Source organism: Chlorocebus sabaeus, chromosome 11, assembly GCF_047675955.1.
Source record: "Chlorocebus sabaeus isolate Y175 chromosome 11, mChlSab1.0.hap1, whole genome shotgun sequence".
NCBI classification, from domain to species: domain Eukaryota; kingdom Metazoa; phylum Chordata; class Mammalia; order Primates; family Cercopithecidae; genus Chlorocebus; species Chlorocebus sabaeus.
In genome coordinates, this window is record NC_132914.1 from 65,162,940 (window position 1) to 65,188,935 (window position 25,996).

The following is a 25,996-nucleotide window of genomic DNA, read 5'->3' on the forward strand; positions in this document are numbered from 1 at the left end:
CCTTTAGTGCTTCAATTTAGCTAAACCATAAAGTAAGCAGAAACTAGAAAGCTTCCTGACTGTAAAAATGGTAAAATTCTAGTTCAAATGTCATGCCTCTCTGGGAAACCTCCCTGTAAATCTCATCGTCCTCTGTGGAACTCATCAAGTCCTCTTTTTGGTTCCTGGATAGTAGCAAATTATATTTAGATGTTTTATCCACGGCCACACCAATTGTGAACTTCTTGGGGGACAGACATGTTTCTCTCTCCTCCGTCAACAAAGCATCAAGCACACAGTAAACCTGAACAATGTGTGCTGATTTTCACTCTGTTACAGGTTTCCTAAAGTGATTTACCACTCAGTTTAGAAAATTATGGACACACAGAAGACTTAGATGGAATTACTGGTAACATTTTAAATATTTGTTTGAATTTGGAAGTACGTTAAACTCTTTAAGAAAAGATGTTTCCTAATCTCAAGTTATTTCTCTCAGGAAAGAAAAACGCAGTAATTTGCCTAAAAGCTTACCCTTAATTTAGGTGTTGATTTAGCGTCTCCTCTAAATACAATCCCCCTTCTCTGCCGTGTAACTGTTTTTAAAAGGATTGGCAATGGATGAATGAATAATAAACAACCCCTTTTACAAACATTTGAAGACCCCATCCAAACACATACACACACACAACATAAAATCTTTCCACGTCAATTTAGTAAGCCCTTAATTTTGCTTTCTAAGCACACAATATTATAAACCACAAAACACACAACCAGTTTAACTCCTGCTGAAATGACATAAGAAGATTCTACTGAAATGCTTAGGGAACTGGTAATTGTGTGCTGAATTTGCTATAGGCTGCACCACTAGAAGAGCTATAAGTAGCAACGGCAGCAAATGTTGAGCAGTCACTTTCCTCAACTTGTCCCTGTCCTTAGGGAGTTCACAGTATGTGATGAAAACAGATACATGAATCATTAATTACCATGTAAGGCAAAAAATGGCACATGGAAGAATATGCAGATGTGTTCTAGGAAGGAGGCAAAAAGAACTGCCTGGGGTCACGTTTGACAGACTAGAAAACATTTGATCTGCCTTGAAGGATGCATACGAGTTCACTCAAAGATATTCCACTAAGAAAGGTATTATGTTTATCCAGCTTGCTTTTCAGGTCGTTCAGGTTAAAACAGGCTCTAAAAATAGTTTAACAATAAAATATATGAACTAAGGAAGGATTAGATGCAAACAGCCCAGCCAGTACGTTTAGACCACATAAAATCCAGGTATGCTCATGAAAATGCAGGCAGCAGGATGTCCAATTTAATAGGAGAGGAAAAAAAGCAAGGGCACATAAAATAGAAAGGATTTATTCATTTTCCCCAATAAAGACTAAGCACCTGTGTAGGTTCTTGTTAATTCATGAACTTTCCAATTCTTATTCCAGGTACTCATCCTGCTATTCTAAAATAGCTGTTGCAGATAACGGGATTTTGTGTAGGCCACATGACCTTAATTTTTATTTCTGCCTCACTCAGCTCAATGTCTACTCAAATTTGTTGGTCATAAACCAGGTATTTAATTAGATTACTTAGCGACACCTAGTGACAGAGATCGGAATCAAGTGCTATTTTAATACAGTGGAGTGTGTGCCTCTGTTTTGTCATGCTTTAGCCCAAGACAGCCCTCATTATTCCAAGTTCTCTTTTTAACCTATTTCATTGCAATGATACTAAAGCAAACCCATGCCCAGTATGGCCTGAAAAACAACTAATTAGAGAGAGGAAGTGAGAAAGAGAACAAGGGAGAGAGGGAAGGAGGTGATTGAGGGACTGGGTTGGAATCGCAGAAGACACAAGATCAGCAATGAGGACTTCTATTTTTATGTATTTATTTGGCTGTGTTCATATCAAGAAAGGTAAGACTACCTTGAAGCGGAGGAAGCAATGAGAACCAGGGGCAGTCTAAAAAAGGGATCAATTAATATTGTGTTTCTGTCTTTTCCACTTGTATTTGAAAGGGCAGAATAAACACATTTATGATGATTTTGAAATTCAGGATACATCCAAATTTAAATGTTTTTAAACAAAAGACAGTTCTTATTGTCATAAATTATAAAATGCCTTCCTCACTTTGCAATTCCTGTTCTTGCATCCCTGTCTATTCATCTTTTCATATCAAATTTTTTCCCCACTAGGATCTATTTGGATGGAGTCATTACTGAGTTGGCATAGCTCTAAAAATAAGCTGATGATTTGCTATCAGCAGTATGTGCTATCAAAAAAAAAAAAAAATCAACCAAAGTAACAGAAAAGCAAAATAAACATAGTAATTAACATGTTAAAAATCAAAACATAACAAAAATACTAGAAGACAATGTGAGTCATGTGACAGTTTTAAATGGGTTGAAGGTGCTGATTCTAGGCAAATTATCCATCCAAGGGTTCAGCAGGAATCACACAAGAAAGCACTGCTACACATTTTTGAGAAAATACAGAGAACATGAACAATGCTAAAGGACTGAATTCTAAAACAGATTTTTAAGAATGCAGACAAGTGAGCCCTCAACTGTAAGCACGACACCGGCACAGCCAATGGAGCAGTGGTCTTTCCTTGCTGTGGTCCAGCCCCTTTGCCAACAGTGGGTTCACACCCTACAAGTTGAGACCCTTTAGGGCTCTGGGTCCACTGAAACATAAGGAGTGACTTGCTCCTTGGAGGTGGAATCCACAGATTATGTTATACAGAATAGCCCTGATTCCGAGGCCAGAGGTTCCAGGGGGCTCCACTGTTCCCAGGGTGCAGACATCGCACTGGACCATCGGTCTCCCTGTTTTCTCCCCCACCCAGTTAGCCATTATGTTTTGTTGTACTTGTACAGACATTTATATAGATTTCTACCATCCCATTGCATTATAATAATTTATTGTCATGTCTGTTTTTCTTCTGTTAAACTATGACTTTCATGGGTGGGGTCATGCTGTGTAGTCTTTGACTACTAGCCCAGCCTATTTAATTGTTAATTAAATGTTAACTGAACATCTAGTATGTGCTGTGCACTGAAGTGGGCTTTGGGGATACAATGAAGAAGATATATGTCCAGGCCTCAAACTACTTAAAATCTGGTGGAAAAATACAAGGAAGACATTACTTGGTATGTTTTAGTAAGTGCTAACATGGGGGTAAGCACAGAGTTCTGGGAGCACAGAGTAATGCCACTGGATTTACAGTTTGTAAAAGAGTGTGGGAAGGCTTCCTGGAGGAGGAGGGGCTGAGGAAAGAGCATGGGAAGGTCATTCTGGGCAGCACAAAGCCTCAAAGACATAAACTAGCACAACATACACTCTCACATGAGATCCAGTGGTCTGCCTGACTCTGGTCCCTTCCCCTACAAACCCATTCTCCACATTGTCTCCAGAGTGGTCTTATCAACATGCAGATATGCAATATGAAGATCTTTCCATGATCAAGTTTCTTTGATGCCTACCCATTACCTGCAGGAAAAAAAAAAAAAAATCAAGCTTCTTTTTTTTATTTTTTTGAGATGGAGTCTTGCTCTGTCACCAGGCTGGAGTGCAAGTGGCACGATCTGGGCTCACTGCAACCTCCACCTCCTGGGTTCAAGTGATTCTCCTGCCTCAGTCTCCCAAGTAGCTGGGACTACAGGCACGTGCCACGATGCCCAGCTCATTGTTTGTATTTTTAGTAGAGATGGGGTTTCACCATGTTGGTCAGGATAGTCTCAAACTCCAGACCTCATGATCCACCTGCCTCGGCCTTCTGAAGTGCTGGGATTACAGGCATGAGCCATCTTGCCCGGCCAAAAATCCAGCTTAAGATAACCTATAAATCCCATCTCAACTCACTGAGCCTAGGTGCCCACTGTGGTGCAGTGCAGTACATTGTACAAAATATTTTTGGATGAACAAATGAATAAAAGTTGAACGGCTCATGAATTGTAGACGGGAAGAAAATAGCAAGAATACAAGAAGATTATTCTATTTCTATAGGCCATAATCCTCCCATACCATCCTCACAGGGCTTTATCAGGTGGCCATAAAACATTAGAGTAGTAAAGGGTCAAAACATTATTAATGATAAAAGTACACTTTAGGTTATTTCTTTCTTTGCAACTCACTTTAGTTTGGAAATGGCTTTGAGTATCTGAAATGCTATTTGTACTTTATACTTTTGCTTAAGATTTCTTCAGTACTTACTGTACACCATAATATCCTAGGCATTTTCCATGTATTTATCTTAGTAAAAATCCATAAACTAGAAATGAAAGAGATGCTATGGAAACCTCAGTTTTTTCAGAGAAAGAGATGAACATTTAGAGGTTAAGGGACTGACAGAATGTCACAGTTGATAACTGGTAGAGCAGCAATTTGAACCCAGGACCGTCTAACTGTAGCACCCATGTTCTTAAATATTCAGTGTGCTGAACGGATCCACTTGATGTAAGCCCAACATGGATCAGGAGAAGGGGGCACTAAGGCTGTATAGTTATGACATGAGGACTTGCTCCCAAAGGAGCAGCAACCAGAATTCTAATCTCTACTGTTGCAAGCCCAGGCTCCATGCGAACCAGCCTCAGTATCTATATGCAGGGGAATCCAATCCAGCAGCTGGGATGCAGAATTGGAGGCAATTCAAATATAAGCGGTCTTCAAGGTCACATTAGTACTTGGGTCATGGTTTCCAGGGACACAGCTATGTGAAGTTGTGTCTCCACAGTGAACTGGGACTATGAAACCCAAGGTTTGAGACACAGAGGAAGGGGCTAGAAATAGACAGGGAACCAGCACCACCCTCCCCGTATATCATCAAGCCAACTTGAAATTCAAGGAACTGCAATAGACAGAAAGTCAGTAGGAGAGTCCAGTTCATGTAGGCACCAAGTACACAGGGGCTGGTAGAAGGCTGATTTAGTGGGTACCTTGGTGTTGTCATTTGAATGTATCCCCGAAAATTCATATGGTAAAACTTAATAATTAATGTGATCAAATGAAAAGGTACGGGGGTGAATTAGTCTTGAAAATGGAGCCTTCATGAATGGAATTGAGGGCCTTATTAAAAAAGATTTGAGGGAGCTATCTCTTCCATTTTGTCTTCCATTTTCCATCATGTGAAGACTCAGTGTTCAAGGTGCCATCTTAGAAGCCTTCAACAGACAACGAGCTTGCCAGCGCCTCTATTTTAGACTTTCCAGCCTCCAGAACTGTGAGAAATAAATGCCTACTATTTATAAATTATCCAGTTTCTGGTATTCTCTTATAGTGGCATAAGCAGACTAAGACATGAGGTGAACCAAAGTGGTTACAGACACCAAAATACCAAGTTTATGGCAGCAAAAGTAATACTAACTTCCACCTGTTGAAATGTGACATCTACTGGTTTCCCTATCCTGGTAACATAGTCCAGAAAGATGGGATAGGGCTGAGTCAGGTTACAGTGAAGGATTCAGCATCTATGGCTGAGAAGGGCTGAGAAAGGCAGAGAATGACAGTGAACATTGTTGGTGTTTAGCCAGGATCTCCCCAACAAAAAATCCCATGAAACATGACAGTGAGGTTTCAGGTGGGTGTGGGAGATATTTTGGGGAGAAAAGAACTATTCTATGGTGTCCTTAAATAATATTTGTGTAAAAGGTCCTTATTTTTGGAAGACCCACTGTTACTTGTATTTTCAACAAATGGGTCCGAAACCCCGCCATATTAACATCATATTGCACCATAGCCAGATGCTACAAACTATGACCTTTTTTTCAGTTTTATGAGTGAACATCACAAATACTTTTTTTAAAAAAAGGAAGAATAATTTTAATTCCTTGGAAAAATTCGTAAAAACGTTATCAATAAGATGAAAAGATTCAGAACACATTTACTTGTATGCAGCACACACTGAGGACCGAAGCATTGGCTAAAATGAAATACACCTGTAAACAAATGTCTTAGGGAGAATTTACAGGCGGTCAACTCCACTGTGCAAGGTATACAGCTCACACCCTCTTTCTGAATAGATTTTTGTGATAACTAAAAAGGTCCGATTTTATCTCAAAACATGTTAATACATTTTTAAAAGGCTTGAAATAGGCCAAATTATAATTACATATATTAAAATAGCACAATAATTTGCTTCACAAAAATACTGATGAAAAAATATATTAGCTCTATCTATTAAGAGAAGAAATGTTTGACACATGACTTGAAATAGGGGACATAGATATTTTGGTATAAGCTTTAAAAGATAACATATTAATTTCTGGTTCTACAAACAGACTGACATTTACACTCATCCTATTCTATTCCACAGAATGCTTTGGTACAACTTCAATAAATTCTTATATACTTTAATTTGAGCCATAAATCTATGTTGCTGCATGTTGCTTTTTAAAAGAGTGAAGTCCGGGGTTAACGCCAACCCCTCAACTCTTACACCATGTATTCACAACTACGTCTTCTGAAACCATGCAAGTTACCAGCATCAGTGATTGACATTAAAATTATTCTTATATTTGAGCAGAAAATTATTAAAAAAAAAGATGCTATGCAATTTATGGTTAGTACAATTGCTAAAATTTAAAGTAGCTTAATTGCTTTAAGATGTAAAATTCAATATCTCCCTGTATTTATATAACATCTAATGAATACTTTATCTTCTGAAAGAGATAATCCTCTGTCAAAGAACATATTGCAGTTTTCCTTATGAAAAATTAGTTTGAATATAAGTTCTCAGCCTAAAAATCATTAAATTTTAATAAATCATGGAATTTTAAATTCAGAAAGGACCTTGGAGATCACTTAGTCCAACTTATTCTTTTCAGACAGGACAAATGAGGCCAATAAAGGGGAAATGACTTGTCCAAGGTTACACAGTAGCAAAGGCTAAACCCTAGCAATCTCAACAGCAAGATATCTTGGCAAGCTATCTTTCCAAACTTCTGGTTTTGTTTGGCTCATTGATTAAATTTAAAAACATCAGGCACACAGCAATATGATAAACAGACTTTTACTCCAATTTTAAAGTCAGAACATTAAAATGATTCCTGAGAGTTTAACTACCTGCATTTTATTGAGAATGCAGTCAAGAGTAAATTATGGCTAGCTATTGTGATTGTCCTCAAATACACATATAAATTACCTTAATGTATTATATGGGGTGGCATAAATTCTGCATTTCAGGTATGTACAGTGTGGCAGCTTTTATTTATATTATGCTTGCCTGTAAAGTATTATAAGCATAACACAAATTTGACCTTTAATTCAATATCTCATGTATTAAAAATAATCAGGTAATTAGATACCAAGTAAATAAAACTAACTCAAAATCAATTTGCATCCTTTACTTTTCTGAATACTCCAGAACAGAGAGATCATTCGTTTGTTCTTATTTCTTCCAGATATGCATACTATCTGCATCTAGGATGTGTTATAAATTTGTAAACCACATTTGAGGGTACAAGGACAAAAACCAGATGCATGTTCATATTTAATAGTCCTATCTTCAACTGGTGCCTTTTCTTAAATAATACGGGACAAATAGTAACATTTTATTAATTATTTTTTGGTCAAGAGGTTAATATTTTCAAATTGCATAATACAATTAAATATTAAAATAAAAACATACATTACATTATATAGAGATTTAATACCAACCTTTAAATCCTCTTACCAGCATTTACAAGAAAAAAACAACCCCATCGAAAAGTGGGCAAAGGATATGAACAGACAGTTCTCAAAAGAAGACATTCATACAGCCAACAGACACATGAAAAAATGCTCATCATCACTGGCCATCAGAGAAATGCAAATCAAAACCACAATGAGACACCATCTCACACCAGTTAGAATGGCAATCATTAAAAAGTCAGGAAACAACAGATGCTGGAGAGGATGTGGAGAAATAGGAACACTTTACACTGTTGGTGGGATTGTAAACTAGTTCAACCATTATGGAAAACAGTATGGCAATTCCTCAAGGATCTAGAACTAGAAGTACCATATGACCCAGCCATTGCATTACTGGGTATATACCCAAAGGATTATAAATCATGCTGCTATAAAGACACATGCACACGTATGTTTATTGCGGCACTATTCACAATAGCAAAGACTTGGAATCAACCCAAATGTCCATCAGTGACAGACTGGATTAAGAAAATGTGGCACATATACACTGTGGAATACTATGCAGCCATAAAAAAGGATGAGTTTGTGTCCTTTGTAGGGACATGGATGCAGCTGGAAACCATCATTCTCAGCAAACTATCGCAAGAACAGAAAACCAAAAACCGCATGTTCTCACTCATAGGTGGGAACTGAACAATGAGATCACTTGGACTCGGGAAGGCGAACATCACACACCGGGGCCTATCACGGGGAGTGGGGAGTGGGGAGGGATTGCATTGGGAGTTATACCTGATGTAAATGACGAGTTGATGGGTGCTGACGAGTTGATGGGTGCAGCACGCCAACATGGCACAAGTATTCATATGTAACAAACCTGCACGTTATCCACATGTACCCTAGAACTTAAAGTACAATTTAAAAAAAAAAAAATCCTCTTACCAGCAAAAGATAATGTGTTCCATTATTCCTCAGAATGGAATCTGACCTGTACTGTCTTTTACCATGGAGTTATTTTGAATGAAAACTTGCTTGGTTGAATGACAATATACAGTTGAAGTATTTTGTCACCATCAATGTTAGAAACAGCCATCCATAAATAAATATATTTATACAAAAATAAATTTTTATATAAATATAAAAATCCATATATAAATATACTTTTTGAGACAGTCCTGCTCTGTCACCTAGGCTGAAGTACAGTGGCACAATCTCGGCTCACTGCAACCTCCGCCTCCAAGATTCAAGCGACTCTCCCGCCTCAGCCTCTGGAGTAGCTGGGATTACAGGTATGCACCACCAGGCCCAGCTAATTTTTTATTTTTAGTACAGATGGGATTTCACCACATTGGCCAGGCTGGTCTCGAACTCCTGACCTCAAGTGATCTGCCCACGTTAACCTCCCAAAGTGCTGGGATTACAGAGGTGAGCCACCATGCCCAGCCATAAATATACTATGAAATGCATCAGATAGGATGGATTATAGATTGATGGGGGAATGACGGATGCATAGATATGTGGTAGTGCAAGTAAAGTAAAATGTTCATAGCAGGATTGAGATGGTGGGTACTTTAACGTTTACTCTAAAATTCTTTCCACTATGCTGTATGTTTTAAAATTTTCATAATGTGTTGGAAAAAAGAATCAGTTGGAAATAAGATAGAAGCTTAAAAAATCATGGGATTTCTTCAAAATTATTTATCAGATATTTATTGTCTACAGTTTAAATAAAAATCAAGGATGGCTAAGAAGTCTCATAATCCTGAAAATAAGTCAACACAGAATGATCTTTTTATGAAAAAAGGGAGATTTTAAAATATCAAAACAATTCTGATGAACTTTATCTTGAGGTAATTCGGATAATATGCATATTACCTGATATTTTGAGGTTATACATATTTACCTAAATTGTGATTATATATATATTTTTACCTGAATTATTTTGAAACTTGATATAGATGTGTGTGTGTGTTTGTATGTATGTACAAATGTACTAGAAGCTGCAGGGAAAGAAGAGGAGTTAGAGAAAAAGTAAAAGAAACCATGAAAGAGATTGTAAATGTTTAAATAGGTCGGAGGGATAAGGTTTGATCATTTTAGATTAGAAAAACCACCAAAAAAGTTCCTGAAATATGTTGAAGAAAACCCAGGATGGATTGTTTAACTATGACACATGCAAGATATTGGTATCAATATCATGTCCATGCATGGTATCAAGATCAATATACACGTCCTTATTGCTACAAGAACAGCCTGTTAGGGTCAGGGGGATTTAATATGGATTCATTCGCCCTGGCAATGAATTAGAACCACTGGTGAGGCTCTAAAAAGAAACCCTGAAGGGTTTACCCTTCTAAGATTCTGATACCATAAGTCTGAAATGATACTCGGGCATATGAATTGTTCTTAAAGCTAGAGGAGATTGCCATGCACAGCTGGTTTCAAGTACAATTTCCTTACCCCTTAAGATGCAGACAGCAAATTATGTCTTAGTCATTAGATCAGTAGACCTATAAATTTCTCTTTAAATTATTAGTCCTTGCTGTGGTCTCCTCCCATTTTGTTCAACTCTGCTCTTAGATGAAAGGATGTTATTTCCTCGAAGGTTCCAATAAACCATTGTTTCGCACTCAAGGAATATACATTTATAAGATTTAATTGTAGTCTTTTTCCCAAAAGACTTGAAATAGACAAGAAGTTAGTCCATTGGGGTTTGCAAAGGGGCATAGGATATAAATAGAAGAAAGGAGAAGGGTAATGCCAATTCAATAAACCCTGGTGGAACACTTTTATCTTTTATCATGTGAAGAACTTTCCACAGATTTGAGGTAGAATGTCATCAGCTAGCCAGGTCCAGTATAGTGAAGGGTGGTCATGAATTCTAGCATGCCTGGGAGAGTGCTGGTTTGTGACTACTCTCCCAGTATCATTAATAATGTCTCTTTCACTCTTTAAAGTACCCTGGACTTTAGACAATAGTTACATGGTCACTGTAAGGTTAAGAGTGTTTTGAACTGGGTGCAGTGGCTCATGCCTGTAACCCCAGAACTTTGGGAGGCTGAGGCAGGCAGATCATCTGAGGTCAGGAGTTCAACATCAGCCTGGACAACATAGTGAAACCCCATCTCTACTAAAAATACAAAAATTAGCTGGGGTTGGTGGTGTGTGCCTGTAGTCCCAGCTACTCGGGAGGCTGAGGCAGGAGAATCACTTGAACCTGCAGGGTGGAGGTTGCGGGGAGATGAGATCCCACCACTTCACTCTAGTCTGGGCAACAAAATGAGACTATCTCAAAAACAACAACAAAAAAGGTTGTTTTGGAGATCAGATTATAAATATAGATCTGGCAAGTTTCTTAATCTTACTGAGCCTTTGTACCTTCAATTGTGAATTGTTAATATTATCTTGAAGGTTGTTGTAAGGGTTAAATTAAATGATCAAGGTGAAGTGCCTGGTCACGAGCCTAGATCCCTGTGAAGGCTCAGCCATCAGTAGTAGTTAATACCAGGATGGATAGTGCAGACTTGCAGTCTGCCTGGATATAAATGAAGGTACTATCTATCACTTCGTAGCAGTGTGACTTGGAACAATTTTCTTATCTTCTCTAGGCTATTCCTCAGCTTCTTCTCTGTGAAATGGATATAAGGGGAGTCCTTGCATATACTGTGTGTTGTAAGGAATAAATAAAGTAGAATATACATAGGGCTTTGAATAATACCTGGCACATAATACTCAATAATATATTATGATCAAATAAACTCAGATTTTTAAAATAGTTTTATTAGTGGACAAAAGACTGGTGGGCAATCTACTGCCTACAAAATGACATCTGACTTCATATGAAGGTGTTTCTGTGGTATAAACATATTGACAGTAAAACAGACTCACAAAATGTTGGCTCCTATTTTGACCTTTGCCATTCTATTATTTCACTTTCATGAATTATAGTTATTTTTGCTCTCTTTTTTGTTTTGGCATGAGTGGTCAGAACCTGTTCTAGTTTGTTCTCTTGCTGTCATTGTCTTAACTTCCATTCTGAGCAGGTGAGACCACGGAATTAGACTGAGGCATAACCTTGGGACTGCCTTCTGGATGAGATGAAGGGTTGGGGAAGAACCAAAAGAGCATGGACCATGTGTTAAGACAACTTGCTCAGAAGCTAACTAATAGAAAAACACTTGTTTCAACCGCAGATTCCAGTCTAAAGGAGCTACAAGGTAGCAAAGTGTAAGTACCAGGCTTGGGGTGGTAGGGAGGCGGGAGAAGGAGGCTGGCAAGTTTTTATGAAAACCTCCAAACTAAGTTTATATTTAATGTTTCCATCCCTTGATATAATAAAATAAGATGGTAGGCTAATAGCACAGAATGAAGTAGTGCTAATTTATTCATATAGGTGTATCTTTGCAGGGTCAGGTAGAAAACTAATAAAATTAAACACGATACTCTAATCTGAATGTTTGTGTCCTCCCCCAAATTTATATGTGGAAAACTAATCACCAATGTGATTGTGTTCAGAGGAGGGAAGCCATTGGGAAGTGATTAGATCATGAGGGTGGGGACTTTGTGAATGGGATTAGTGCCCTTATAACAGAGGTCCCAGAGAAATGCCCTGTCCAACCATGTGAGGTCAAAGGGAGAAGGCACCATCAATGAACCAGGAAATGTGCCCTCCCCGACACCAAATCTGCTAGTGCCTTGACCTTGGACTTCCCAGTCTTTAGAACTATGAGAAATACATGTTTGTTATTCATAAGCCACCCAGTTTATGGTATTTTGTAATTCAGCCCAAATGGACTAAGACACATGGCATTCTTTGTCTAGCAAAAAAAATTTTGTTAGCTCACACTGAAGTATCAATATAGCTACTTCTATTGAATCAAAGAAACATATGTAAACTGTAACTAGGTTATTGAAATTGCTGAAGTTGGTAAGATGCAAACAGAAAGCAACTTTATATTTCTTAAGTAATCTCTTAACTTGGTCTTCCCCACCCCTTGGTTGCTCTCAGATAAGAAATCTCATTTCTTTTTCAACACACACATACACATCCAATCAGCGTAATATGAAAATTTCAAACTCTCACCGAATTTAAACCTTTTCTCTTTCCCTGGGCTGGGTCTGCTTCATGCTTAGGAACCTGCCAAGGGGAAGGGGTGCATATAAAGCCCGTTAGTTAAGGTTCTGGAACAGATAAATCCTGAAATACAGTGGCTTGGCACAATGAAAATTTAGTTTTTCTTATAAAAAGTGGAACTAGCTATAGTGGGATAAGGGCAACTCCACCAACTGTCTGCTGCTGGAATTCTTGTGAAAGGAGAAAAATAATCCCCTATTATTTTAGGTTATTAAAATAACCAGAAAGAAGAGATCATACTGGATCATACTGTATTAACAAATAATGTGCTGGAGACAAAAGGACTGGACGGTGCTTTTGTTTTGATGTATTTTATTATTTTGTTTTTTCTGTTTTGTTCAGAAGGATGATTACTCAACTGAAAAATTATGGTAAAAGCATTTTTTGGAGCAAATCAAAAATCAGAATAAGTGGCAAGATTGTAAAGAACACTCGGTTGCCATAGATGAGTTAAAAGTATCTTAGTCTAGGGGAATTACCCAAAACACACAAGTGCGTTCTGATAGAGCCACTGAACCACCCTTTGTTTAGAGCTCAGCCAGAAGCTGATCCGTTACAGGGCCTTTGTGTCCAGTTTGCCCCCTCTGCTGGAAGCACCTATGCCCCACAATATCCTCATTCTGCTGGGTAGTTAGTAACTTATACCTAGGGCTCCGCTGAGGGTGCATCTTCTCCAGGAGGCCTTTCCTGGCTCCTGAGGCTGGTGCAGAGACTACTGCTGCACATTCCCTGAGCACTGACTGTACTGTCCTCAAGAGACTCATCACAAAACCCTGCCTGTAAATTAACTGTAAGAGGACTGTACCTCAGTCCCTGTTGCATCCCCTGGATTTGGTATAGTGCCAGGCACTACTGGAACTTAAGTGTTCAGCAAACATTTCTTAAATCAATGAATTAAACACATTATTGTATCCTTCTCTATCCTTGCTCATAGGAGAGTTTTTCTGCTCTAAGGCCAAAGCTAAATAAATCATTTTGTCTGAGCATGGAGTCATAGTCTGAATGGTAGTATACAGAGATACCTGGAGGAGGGAGTATAAACATATACTGTCCTGAAAACAAACAAACAAACAAACAAACAAAAAACAACAACAAAAAACACTTCATTAGGTCCAAAGCTGCAGCAGTGATATCTGGAAAAATATTCAATTCTTATGCCACTCAATACTCAAACAAGCAATACACACTACAATAGTTTCCCTTAACCAAGCACTTAGTTTGTCAAGATTTGTGCTAAAAATTTTAAAGTTTTAAGTCCTAACAGTCCCAAAAGATAAAATTATTCTCTCCCATTTTACAGCTGAAGAAACAGGCTCTGAGAGATAAAATGACCCGCCCAGGACCTCACAGATGGCAGCTTCCAGAGGTGATCCTCAACCCAAGATCTGCTTAATCCTCAACTCTTATACCTTGTGTTGGCTTATTAGGGCTGCAGTGATAAAGTACTGCAAATGGGTGGCTTATAAAAATAGAAATTTATTCTCTCACAGTCTGGAGGCTAGAAATTTATAATCAAACTGTTTTTCCCTGAGACTCTAAGTAGAAGCCTTCTTTGCCTCTTCCTAGCTTTTGGAGGCTGTCATCGAGGATGGGCATTCTTCGGCTTGCAGCTGTGTCTTTCAAAGCACTGCCTGTCATCACATGGCCTTTTTCCCCTGTATCTGTCTTCACATTATCTTCCCCATAAGGACACCAGTCACATTGGATCAGAGCCTACTTTAATGACCTCATCTTAACTGATTACATCTGAAACGATTCTATTTCCAAATAAGGTGACATTCTGAGGTACCGGGGGTAGGACTTCAACTGTGTGGACACAGTTCAACCTGTAACACACCTACCCACTATTACACTTCCTCTCTGAGAAATGTAGGGGTGGCATGATTTTCTTAATATTGAGAGCACAGAAAACAAATTGTTCTGAAGAGGCACAACAGAATAACAATAAAGTAGAGGGAATCCTGAAAAGCACATGTAAACACCAATTGCATTATTCCTAGTTTCCATCATGAAATTTCAGTCAATAAAATATACTCCTTAAACTGTTTCCATATTAATAAGGATGCTACTGCCATGAGGAAGTTTAACAGAAGCAGAATCTTACACTTAAAAAAATGTTAATGTTTACATTGGGGATTTGACTTCATTATACAGAAAAAAATGTTAATTTGATCAATGTAAGCAACAAAAGCAGACGTGTGAGTAGGGTTTCATGCAGCTAATTGTCTAAGTTTAATCAAAAGATTGTGTAGTATTTGTTGTCAGCAGTGGGAGATGAACCCAGCTATTCCCATACAATTTGTGCTTCCTCTTCCAGAGTGTGGAGTTGCCACTCAGAGGTTACATCACTACTCACCAATGGGATGTGAGTTGAAGTAATGCGTCACTTAAAAGTTTCATACTCTCATTTCCCATCCATTGGTTAGAGGTGAGAAGATCAAAGATGTAGAGGCTTAAGACAAAGGAGTGCCCTAAATTAGCGTGTAAAGGAAAACTGCCTAGCAACCGGGACATATATTGGTTAGGTAGAAATAACACGTTAGGGTTTATGTGTTACAGCAGTTAGCGCTATCCTAATTAACACAAAAATATATACCTTATAGAGCATCATCACAATTAAAAATATTATATTGGATTAAAGGTCAAGTGTATGCAATGAGAAAATGGATAACACAAGCTGGAAAAAATGGAAACCAGTATTATACAGAGACAAAATATTTGGCAAAATTGCCATGTGTCATAATTCAGGCAGACCATATGTCTACTGAGCATGTGGCTTTAAGAAAAGTGGTTGAAAAGACTATTAATGTAGGGTATTTTTCTTGCTACTTTTAGCAAGACATTATAAAACAAACAAAAAAGACCTTTAACAAGTCAGCAAAAATTGGCTCATTTGAAATCACAGTTGGACATATGTGACTTCACAGGGAAGGAAAAGCTAACTCCTAGAATCTGAGGAAAGAAAGACTGAAAAATAAAATCTTAAGAGGCCTATTGTGATTTCTCAGTTGAATCAAGTGATTCAGTCCCATGGCAAAAACCACCATAAGGCTATTTCTGTCCCACCCAAGCCTGTTCTTTCAAACACTCCAAAGCAGTTACTATAAAGTTGAAAGATAGGGACACAGGGAGAGGAAACAGAAAAAGCAGACGTGTGAATCTACCTTTAGGAGATAATTTGGGATATGATTATTGGTACATGGGACTGACTGAAAACAAAGAGATTAGAAGCCTACTGTATTTCTGAGGAATCTCTACTGCCAAAGACATCAGTAAAATAATATGTATTAATCTGTACTCACACTGCTAATAAAGACATACTGAGACTGGGTAATTTATAAAGAAAAAGATTTAATGGACCCACAGTTCCACATAGCTGTGCCACAGTGCCACAATCATGGCGGAAGGTGAAGGAGTAGCAAAAGCACATCTTACATGGCAGCAGGCAAGAGAGTTTGTGCAGGGGAACTGCTCTTTATAAAACTGTCAGATCTCATGATACTTATTCACTGTCATGAGAACAGCATAGGAAAACCTGCTTCCATGATTCAATTACTTCCCACAGGGTCCCTTCCAATGACATGAGAATTATGGGAACTACAGTTCAAGATGATATTTGGGTGGGGACACAGCCAAACCATATCATATGTTGATTATTCAATCTTAAAATCCATGGGACCTCAAACTTCCATAGGGAAAATATAGACAGTGAAAGCACTGCCGATCCTGTGGAGAGTATCCTTCTCAATGCCCACTTCAGATAGGCCAGGGAAAATACCCGAAAAGAAAGATTTTTCATAAAACAGAGCCAGGCTCCACAGAGAACAAATGAGAGGAATTTTCTTCCTGAGAGAGATTCAGGATCTGACCTAGGAAATTCTCTCCCCTTTAGTCTGCCTCCTATATTCTTTGACATGTCTCTTTTTTTGGGAAAACTCATGTTCAGCTTTTTCTGGTTCATCTTGTACTTTTTCTGTTCCATTTTAAAATCAGCCCTGAAATCACATATTGTTCCAAGGCATCCAGCTTTCTCTTAATGGGGAATACCTTTCAGTAATCAAGATTTAGTGTGGTGTGCTCATTGTAATTGGAATGATTTCACTTCTAGACCCTTTTGCAGACACCAAGGGTTGAGGGGGATGAGACACACACACACACACCACACACACACATCCCTATTTTTCTACATCTATTACTTCCCTGGATGGTGCCATCTCAAGAGTTTGTATTTGTAGTGATGGTTTTTGCTGCAGCTCTGGGGACTGTAGAGCCCCTCGATATCTACAGCCAGTTCCAAATGTTCTTCAGTAAGCTCATGTTTGATCTGTGATCTGAGGGACTCTGTGATCTCAGGGACTGTGGAAAGCTTGTGGGGGTAGGCTCCCTCACCTAGGCTATGATGGAGACCTCTGGTTCCTCTCTTTTATGTTGTCCTTTAGGATGAGGAAGATGCAATTTTCAAAATTCCTCAGATGGGGTATGTGGGTGATATGCTTCCTGAATCCAACCCTTACATAGCCACAGATATCTGTCACCAGGTCAGAGGAGCCATATCACATGGCTGAGTTTAGTTAGATCCCCGAGTTTAGTTCTTTTTGATGTAGATGATTTACTTCTGTCTTCTGACTTGCAGCTTTGAGATATACATATATAGCCACCACATATATTGATACTATGTACCAGGCACTGTTCTAAGCCATGTATCAATTAACTACTAGTTAATTTAATCCTCACAAAACATTATGGATTGATATCACGATCATTATTTTACTATAAGTAAACTGAAATAGAGTTAAGTAACTTACTCAAGACACACAGGCATTAAATAGAGAGATGTGAAATCAAAACTAGACTATGTGACCCAAGCCATTATTCTAAACTGGTATGATATGCTATCTCACAGGTAACTTTAATCCTTTTCTTTTAGGGGGGTATCTTGTTTTTTCTCTCTGCTAGCATACAAATTTTTCTTTTCCTTCTTGTGGTTCAAGAATTTTGCTATAATATACCCAGGTATGCTGTTTAGTTTTGTTTTTCTTACCAAACTTGCTTGGAATGTAGTATCTCCTTTCAAACTACAAATTCAGGTTTATGTTTAGTCTAGAAAATTTTCATCTATTACCTGTAAAATCATTGTCTCTTGCTTATCTTTTACATTTGTCTCTTTGTTAAAAACCTATTATTCTCACTCTAAGTCTTTGCATCCATGTGTTTCCTTCATCGCATCTGTCTCTACAATTTTGTTCATTCATTGAGGGATTTCTTTTATTTGTCATTTATGGTCACTAATGCAGATATCAACAGACTCCATTCTTTTCTTCAATACACCTATTGGCTGTTTCTTTGTTTGAAAATCATGCTTTTTTTTTTTAGTTCCAGAAAACCTTTGGGGTGGACTCTCCACTCCGATTTCCCAGGGATCTGCAGTAGTGCTCTTTATCTGGGCACCTACCTCTGTGGTTTGGTCTTTCTCTGAATGAAGGGACCACAACACTATATTCTTGCCATTTCTTTTCTTGGCTCATTTAGGCACATGACTGATATTTCTGGTACCGTAAGTGATTGTAGTTCACTTCGTGGAAGGCAAAGCATTTTCTAACTTTAGGGACAGAGAGGGGAGCCAGGAGGAAGCCTCCCTGCCCTCTGTGTCCTCACACAGTAAATGCCAAGCCCACCTGCTTAGTTTCCCTTGTGCCTCTTGGGGATCAGCAAGAAGAAACATACTCATAGTATCAGTGCCAGTTTTACCTCTGGGATCCATAAATTCCTTAGGGCCCTCTGGTTCTAATTCTTGTCCTAGCGCTCCCCAGTAAAGGTTTAGAGACTCCTCTGATGCTCAGGGAGAAAGATCCACACTTGCTTCATGAAGGGCATCACCTAGAGCCTAAGACCTGCCACCCCGATCCTGTAGACAGACGGAACTAGGAATAGAGGGAAAGTACAAAGCGCTTAGATTGTCTGCCATGTTTCCAGAATCTGTCCTTATATTCAAAACAACTGAAAGAAGAAAAAATTCAATACAGTTTCCTCAATATCAAATTTTCATGCTTCTATTATTCAAACATCAAGAAATTTCATTTTTATGTTTTAAAAAATATTAACCAATTGGAATATTCTAATTATGCATTTGATATACATACCAAAACATGTATAATTTAGCTAAAGATAATTGTGAGGGCCAAGGTCAAAGAAAAATGTGCAGGAGGAAGAGAATGCTTTCAGGGGGTGTTTTGCTTCATTCAGTTCCTCAATAACCATAAACCATTGATGTAGGCATCCCTTAATATGCAAAAGTGGTAAAAATTTTACAGGTACTAGTAGATCCAGGCAGGGCTTAATAGCAAATTGAGCTGGGGCAGAGTTGAGACTCTTGAAAATAAAGTGCATCAGGACAACCACTTGGACAGATGGTCTCTTAACTGTGTTTGGAGATGAATTAAGTTAGGGTATGTTAGGCCAAAGTTCTCCTTAGAAAACATTTACTGAGTCTACTGTAAGCTAGAGATAAATGAGAAGTCAAAGCCATAAAGTTCTATATCATGTTCATAATTTTAACCTAGAAAAATGTTGAGAAATATAAGCAGACAACCACTTTGGCTACATAAAATCTCAATGAAGCACCCACAGAATTCTTAACTTTAAACAATGATACTTCCTGATATAGTCTCTAAGATGAACTGTTCACAAAATGTGCATCATAGAAACCAAATGAAATTGTTTTCTCCTTTTCACCTTATCAGAAATGTCTTTTCTAACCACGCTACTCCTTTCTTGGCTGTTCTTTGTTCCTTGTACTTACCACCATCTGACACATATGTTTACTTGTTTATATGTCACGAGCAGTCTCCTCCCCAGTAGATTGTAAACTGAGAGTAGGGACTTTGTTTCCCTCATTGCTGCTTACCTAGTCCCTAAAAGAATACCCAAGATATGATAGATAATAAGTATCTACTGAATCAACAACCCATGGATGGACTGACTGAATTATTATTTCTATACTAGGCAAAAGCTACATAGTATCTTCACAAATAGTGATTTCACTTTTGGAATATTAGATTTGTAGCATTATCTTCTTGAACTTACTAAATGGCAAGATCATTCACCTATGAAATCCACTGCTGGATTTAGATATTAGACCCTGTCTTCTATTTATAAGGAAATTTGTGTTTTTACTCTTATTGAGGTGGGTTGGACCCAAAGATTGGGAAAGTACACATCAGGTTATCAAAAAAGAACTTTATTTCTTTTATTAAGAAATAACTTTTATAACGGCAGGCCAGAATTCATATTTTCCCTTTCTTGAAAGTATTAAATTAGCCATCCAGAATTCTTCCTATTTCTCTTCCTATTCCTCTTCCTCCCTCTCCTTTTTGAGATCTCAGACTAATGGACATTACTCAATTGATACATCTTAATTTCACCTTGGTAAGAGGTGAAGATAAGGTCCGATGTTTAGTATAATTTACTTCTAGCATAAACTTTTACTGTGTACCATAAATCTATATCAAAATTGCACATTATTCCAAAATTTTAAATAAAAACAATCTTTTTAATGTAATCAAATATCTCCAACACAAAACAGCAGTTAATGTCAAAGTCTTATGAAACTGGATGATAAGACCGTGTTCCTCAGAACAGTTGTAAGATCTGAGAGCTACAGAATAGTAAACAATAAAAAAATGAGAACAGAACATGAGCATCTGCAGGGCTTGGTTTATCACTGTCATTTTCATTGAAGTCTCAGAAATTTCAGAGATATAAGCAGTAAGAAATACAGAGAGGAGATTTGATCTCATAAAATTTGCAGATTTATTGCATCTGCCATAACACAATTACCATTATGCTCAGTAAATAACAGTGTTTCTTTTAAAAACAGTAATTTTATGCCAAGTTAATATTTTGAAAGATCTCAATTCTTGATGTGTTTGTGGTTTAATGACATACCAACTCAGTTAATACACTTAGGACACTTATCTGATAATTTCTAAGGCAGTGAAAGTAGTTGAAAATGTTGCCTTCAGAATTAGAAGGCGGGGGAACTGAATCCTGTTTCTGCCACCCATTTGCTATGCAATCTTGGGCGTGTGGTTGAACGTTTTTGTCCCCGCTGTTTCCCATCTGTACAATGGGGGTGGTAAGAAGAGCACTCACAGTATTGGATTGGATTGTTCTGAAGATTAAGAATTAATCCATCTGAAGCACCTGAGAAAATGCCTGGCACATAACGGAGCACAGGATTTTTCTGGATTCCTTTGACTTTCCAAGAGGAGTCAAAAGGATTTCTGAACTACAAAATACTGGATTTTCAGAATTAACTGTATCTGCTTCATAAAGTTTCATGGGGCATAATAGATTCTAGTTTAGGTTAACTGGCTTTGGTTGCGTTTCTATTTCCACTTAATTTCTTAAATTGTCCTACATGGCTCTCTGGAAAGCAGGAGTGACACTTCCATTCTACCATATGATTGGCAAAAGTCTTCTGGCCCTTGACCGAGTAGATTCTACTTAGAACAAGGATGTTTTGTTCCTATTTAAAAAATATATATTGTACAGCTCAAGACTAGAGCTCTAACAGAATCACTGATTTATTAATTTCTCCTTTGGCCAACCAAAGGAAAGAAAAGCAAAGTTTGAGGCTCTTGTCTCACCTCAAAGAAGTGCATTTTATAGTTCTTCAGAGCTTTCAGATGCCAATTTCAATACATTCTTCTCTGACAACAAATTAACATGCAGTGTTTTAAGATTAAAGCTTAACATTCCACAGGAGACAGAGTTTAACTCTAGAAGGCCAGGTTTCTCCCAGGGGACCTCTTACCAATATCTTTGCAAGGACATATTCATGGTAACTAGAGACCTAGATTTTGTTCTCGTGAATGTTATTGACCTTCAATTTCACTAAGCAAGTATCCTCTAAATAGCTTTATGTTTAGAATTCTGTTTTCTTTTTACACCTACAAAAACAGTGCTCTTCTCTGAGCAAAGCCCCCTTTACAAACAGTAGTTAACTAGTATGCCTAGTTTTTAGGCTACAGAAATAATTTTATTTGCCTAGATTTATTCGGAAGTACAGTTTCTAAAGATATCTAAGACTCAATAAGATAAAGACTTTTAAGGAAGGCACATTAAAGCTACTCCTCCTCTGCTTCTGTATTTTCCTTGTCTTAGAGTATGCGTCTACTGGTGTGCCATTGGTCTGAAATAGGTCATGTGGAGACAGGAAACTGAAATATTGACCATGGAGCTGCCAATGATATACTCTTTAGAGGTGATGCATGAGATGTTGTCTGTTGCTGACCCAAGTCATTTCTGCCTCTTTCCAGCTAATAGAATCCCAATTTGTTCAGATAGGGACCTTCGCCAGGGATGAACCATGATTGAGCTAAGTAAACCAGGCTTTCTACTGTCATCTCTCTTGGATGTAATTGGTCAGATGATGAGCAGGTGACCTAGTTCAACTGCAGGTGGAGCCACCTGGGGAGGACTTCTTTTCCCGACTAAAAAGACAAAGCTGTGCAAAAAGGAAAGCTTTAACTTTCTCCCCTTCTTTCTTCCTGGAATATGGCTCTGGTTCCTGAGATGCAACAGATGTTTTGTGACATGAGCAAAAAGTCGAAGGATGAAAGGTAAAGATGAAGATGGTAAAACAGAAAGACAGAAAAGCCCTGATTCCTTGGTGGGATCATGGAGCAGTTGAACCTCCTCTAGCAACTGTAGGCCACTGGAATTCTCCTTATAGAAGAAAAATAATCCCCTATTCTATTAGGTTACTGAAGTTTGGGTTGCCGTTTCTTGCAACTGAATGCCTGACATAGATGGGTTCTCCTGAGGCTTGTTGTGAGACTCTATTGCTAACATAGTAAGTAATTTGGGTGTTTTCATTTGGGTTCCCTCAATAATAGACCTTATGACAAGGATTAGGGTGCAAGTGGTTCACTTGAGAGGCGAAGGAAATATCAATAAGCAGTTAGGGAAGTGAAACAGACAAAAAGCAGCCAATAAAGGGTGCATTATCAAGTCGGCTACCACTGTGAAGAAACTCTACAAAAAAATGGAAAACACATGCCTCAGGGGTAAAGTGGCTAGGGTATTTGCATACCAATTCATTTATCAGTTGAGGAATGCTTCCAGGGAACATTAACTCCCTGGCGTATCTGTCTACCATGTAGGAGGCAAACTGGGCTTTAACAGTCAGAGAAACCCTCAGGAGAAGAAATGCAGGGATTGATCTTTGAAAGTACAGATAGCATGCATTGAAAAACTAGGAGATATGGAAGGACAATCAAGAGCATCTGCCGCAACTAATGAGCTGCTGTTACAGGCAAACACAGGTATTAACAGCTATAATCGCTGCATTCATCTCTAATAAGAGACATTTTAAAAGTACCTTACAGACACATGTGTCTCCCTGCTAACTCCAAGTCTAAGTATAATCAGACTCCTCCTTCCCTGATAAATCCCCATAAACGTGCCTTAAAAGTCATTGACTATTTCTTCCTGAAGTCAAAATTGATAGTAAAATAAAAAAGGTATGCATTCAACATGCCCTTTGGCTCTGACTTATGTTGGCCAAGGAAGGAAAGAGGATTGGGATTTAAGTGAAAGGTGAACAAACAGTATTCATCTTCCATCTGTATTTAGTCTCATATTTCCTCCCTACCCTTCCCATTCTGGTTTCGAGAAGTAACACCTGCCAGGCGCGGTGGCTCATGCCTGTAATCCCAGCACTGTGGGAGGCCGAAGCGGGTGGATCACCTGAGTTTAGGAGTTTGAGACCAGCCTGACCAATATGGTGAAACCCCATCTCTACTAAAAATACAAAAATGAGCCAGGCATGGTGGTGTACGCCTGTAGTCCCAGCTACTTAGGAGGCTGAGGCAGGAGAACTGCTTGAACCCAGGAGGCGGAGGTTGCAGTGAGCCGAGATAGCCCTCCAGCCTGGGGACAGAGACTCTGTCTCAAAAACAAAAAAGTTACACCCTACTCTATTTTAAAGGTTTACTCATTTCTCTTCTCTTTCTCCACCTTCCTGCAATAAATCCATAAGACCTGACTCACCTGTTTCATAATTCCTACTCCATGTTAAAAATAAAACATTATGATATGCTCCATGTATCAGTTCATTTTCATGCTGCTATAAAGAACTGCCTGTGACTGGGTAACTTATAAAGGAAATAGGTTTAATTGACTCACAGTTCAGCACGGCTGGGGAAGGTCTCAAGAAACGTACAACCATGGTGGCAGGTGAAGGGGAAGCAAGAGACCATCTTCACAAAGCGGCTGGAAGGAGCAGTGCCGAGCGAAGGGGGAAGAGCTCCTTATTAAACCATCAGATCTCGTGAGAACTCACTCACTATCACGAGAACAGTGTGGGGGGAAGGGCCCCATGATTCGATTACCTCCACCTGGTCTCTCCCTTGACAGGTGGGGATTATGGGGATTACAATTCAAGATGAGATTTGGGTGGGGAGGCAAAACCTAACCATATCATTCCACTTATGTTTTATTGGATTTACATATTTGTTGGAGGTGGGTTAATATGGTTGATAAAAGTAGCATTGGACTAGAAATTTTATGAGACCTGAATTCTTGTACCAAATGCATAAATAGACTAGCTGAAAGAACATGTGCAATGCACTTACCTTTTCCATGGCTCAGTTTCCAGATGAAGAAAATTCAGGGTTTGACAAAACCAGCTCTAATGACCCTTCTTACTCTGAAGGTCTAATTCTTCAGTTGACTTGGAGGCTGGCTGCCTCTGTCTATGTTGTGTTTGTTTTATGACTCAGATTATTTCCTCCTAGAAGGCTTTCTATGGAGCTAGTCTAACTAGGCAGTGAAATAGGAAGCTAGCCCCATGGTCCTATTGAGATGAAACTAAGAGAAGGAATCCTTTCCCAAGTTCAAACCCTACTGCCTGTTATTCTACCAGTATAGTTTTATTTTATCATGTAAAGGATTAGCCAGTTTTACTAAGTATCATTCTGGAGAATGGGGATTACTCTTTAATGAACAGATATCATATCAATTAACACTACAGCAGAAAATAATGGGGGTGGGAAGGGTAATGGCAGATAGAGTAATAAAGACAAGAAGAGAAAAATAAAGAATGAGGCTAAGAGGGAAGATGGAGGATTTAGAAAGACCAACTTTGCTTACTTTGTCATTTTATTCTGCCTGACACCTCCTTTATACAATGTCCAGCATAGCCCCAAGTCATGTGCGGGTGAGTGATTTTGATGGGAAAATGACATGACACTTTTAGTTAATGGTATTTATGGAGGACAGAATTACTTGGGAAGAAGAATGAAATTAAATCAAAACAAAAATGAGTTCCTTTTTTCAAAAATAGAATCTTATTTTCATACTGAATGGATCAGCATCCATACTTTGAACTTTTAATAAATACATGAGAATGTAAAAAACATAACTTACAGCAAAATTCTACATTTGTTAGCTTTAAAGTTATTACCGAGTTCTCACCTTCACTTATATAACACCTGTCATTTTTCAATCTAAATCAGCCATATGTGCTTCAAAGGAGAATAGCCTGCTATTTAGAGCTTCCTAGCCATTATCACAAAATCAGACCACCACTCAGCATGCTGTCACTCAGACAGAAAAGAAATGCCATCTTATCTGTGCAATTTGTCACCCGAATGCTCTGAAGCTCCTTTGCTTCACAGCTAGGGTGCAAGTTAATTCATCCAACAAGTCAGACATCATTTTCCTAAAAAGGTCAGCTTGATACACTCAGAGACCATAAGCATGTATGCAGCAAGCTTCCAACAGCCACCTTGATATCTTTTCAGCACTGTCACATTTGCACATGATATAAGGAACTAGCTCAAGAATTGGTGGTGAGTCTATGGGCTGCCAGATTCTCCTATCTGTGCTGAAAGAAACAATGGAATGCCTCTTTGATCCAAATTCTGTTCATGCAGTTGGTGTGAATTTTCATTTGGCCTCTGTTCCCCAACTATAGCCTGAAATCTTAGAAACACTGTATCTTAGAAACATAGAAACTATGATCATGAACATGACATTTCTTTTGCTCTTTAGCATAGCCCATCTGTATTCTTTACACTAAGGCAAGAGGCAAGCAGAAGACAGAGAGAAAGAAAGACGCTTTCCGGGAAAAGAAACCCCCTTTTCAGTCTGCCCAGGCAAAAGTGGATTTACTCTGAGGATTCACTTCAAGGGTGAAGCTTTAGGAGTCCTTCACTTGCTCTGGTTTCATAAATATTCACCTTCTTACATACA

General features: G+C 38.5%; 1 long non-coding RNA gene across 1 annotated transcript in view; it reads left to right on the top strand.

The window, feature by feature from the left end:
* Nucleotides 1-25,996, top strand: part of LOC119623869 (uncharacterized) — a 38,671-nt gene extending 12,675 nt beyond the window's left edge. The window contains exon 3 of the long non-coding RNA XR_005239935.2: nucleotides 25,796-25,996. This is a non-coding gene — a long non-coding RNA (uncharacterized lncRNA). The remainder of the gene's footprint in view (nucleotides 1-25,795) is intronic.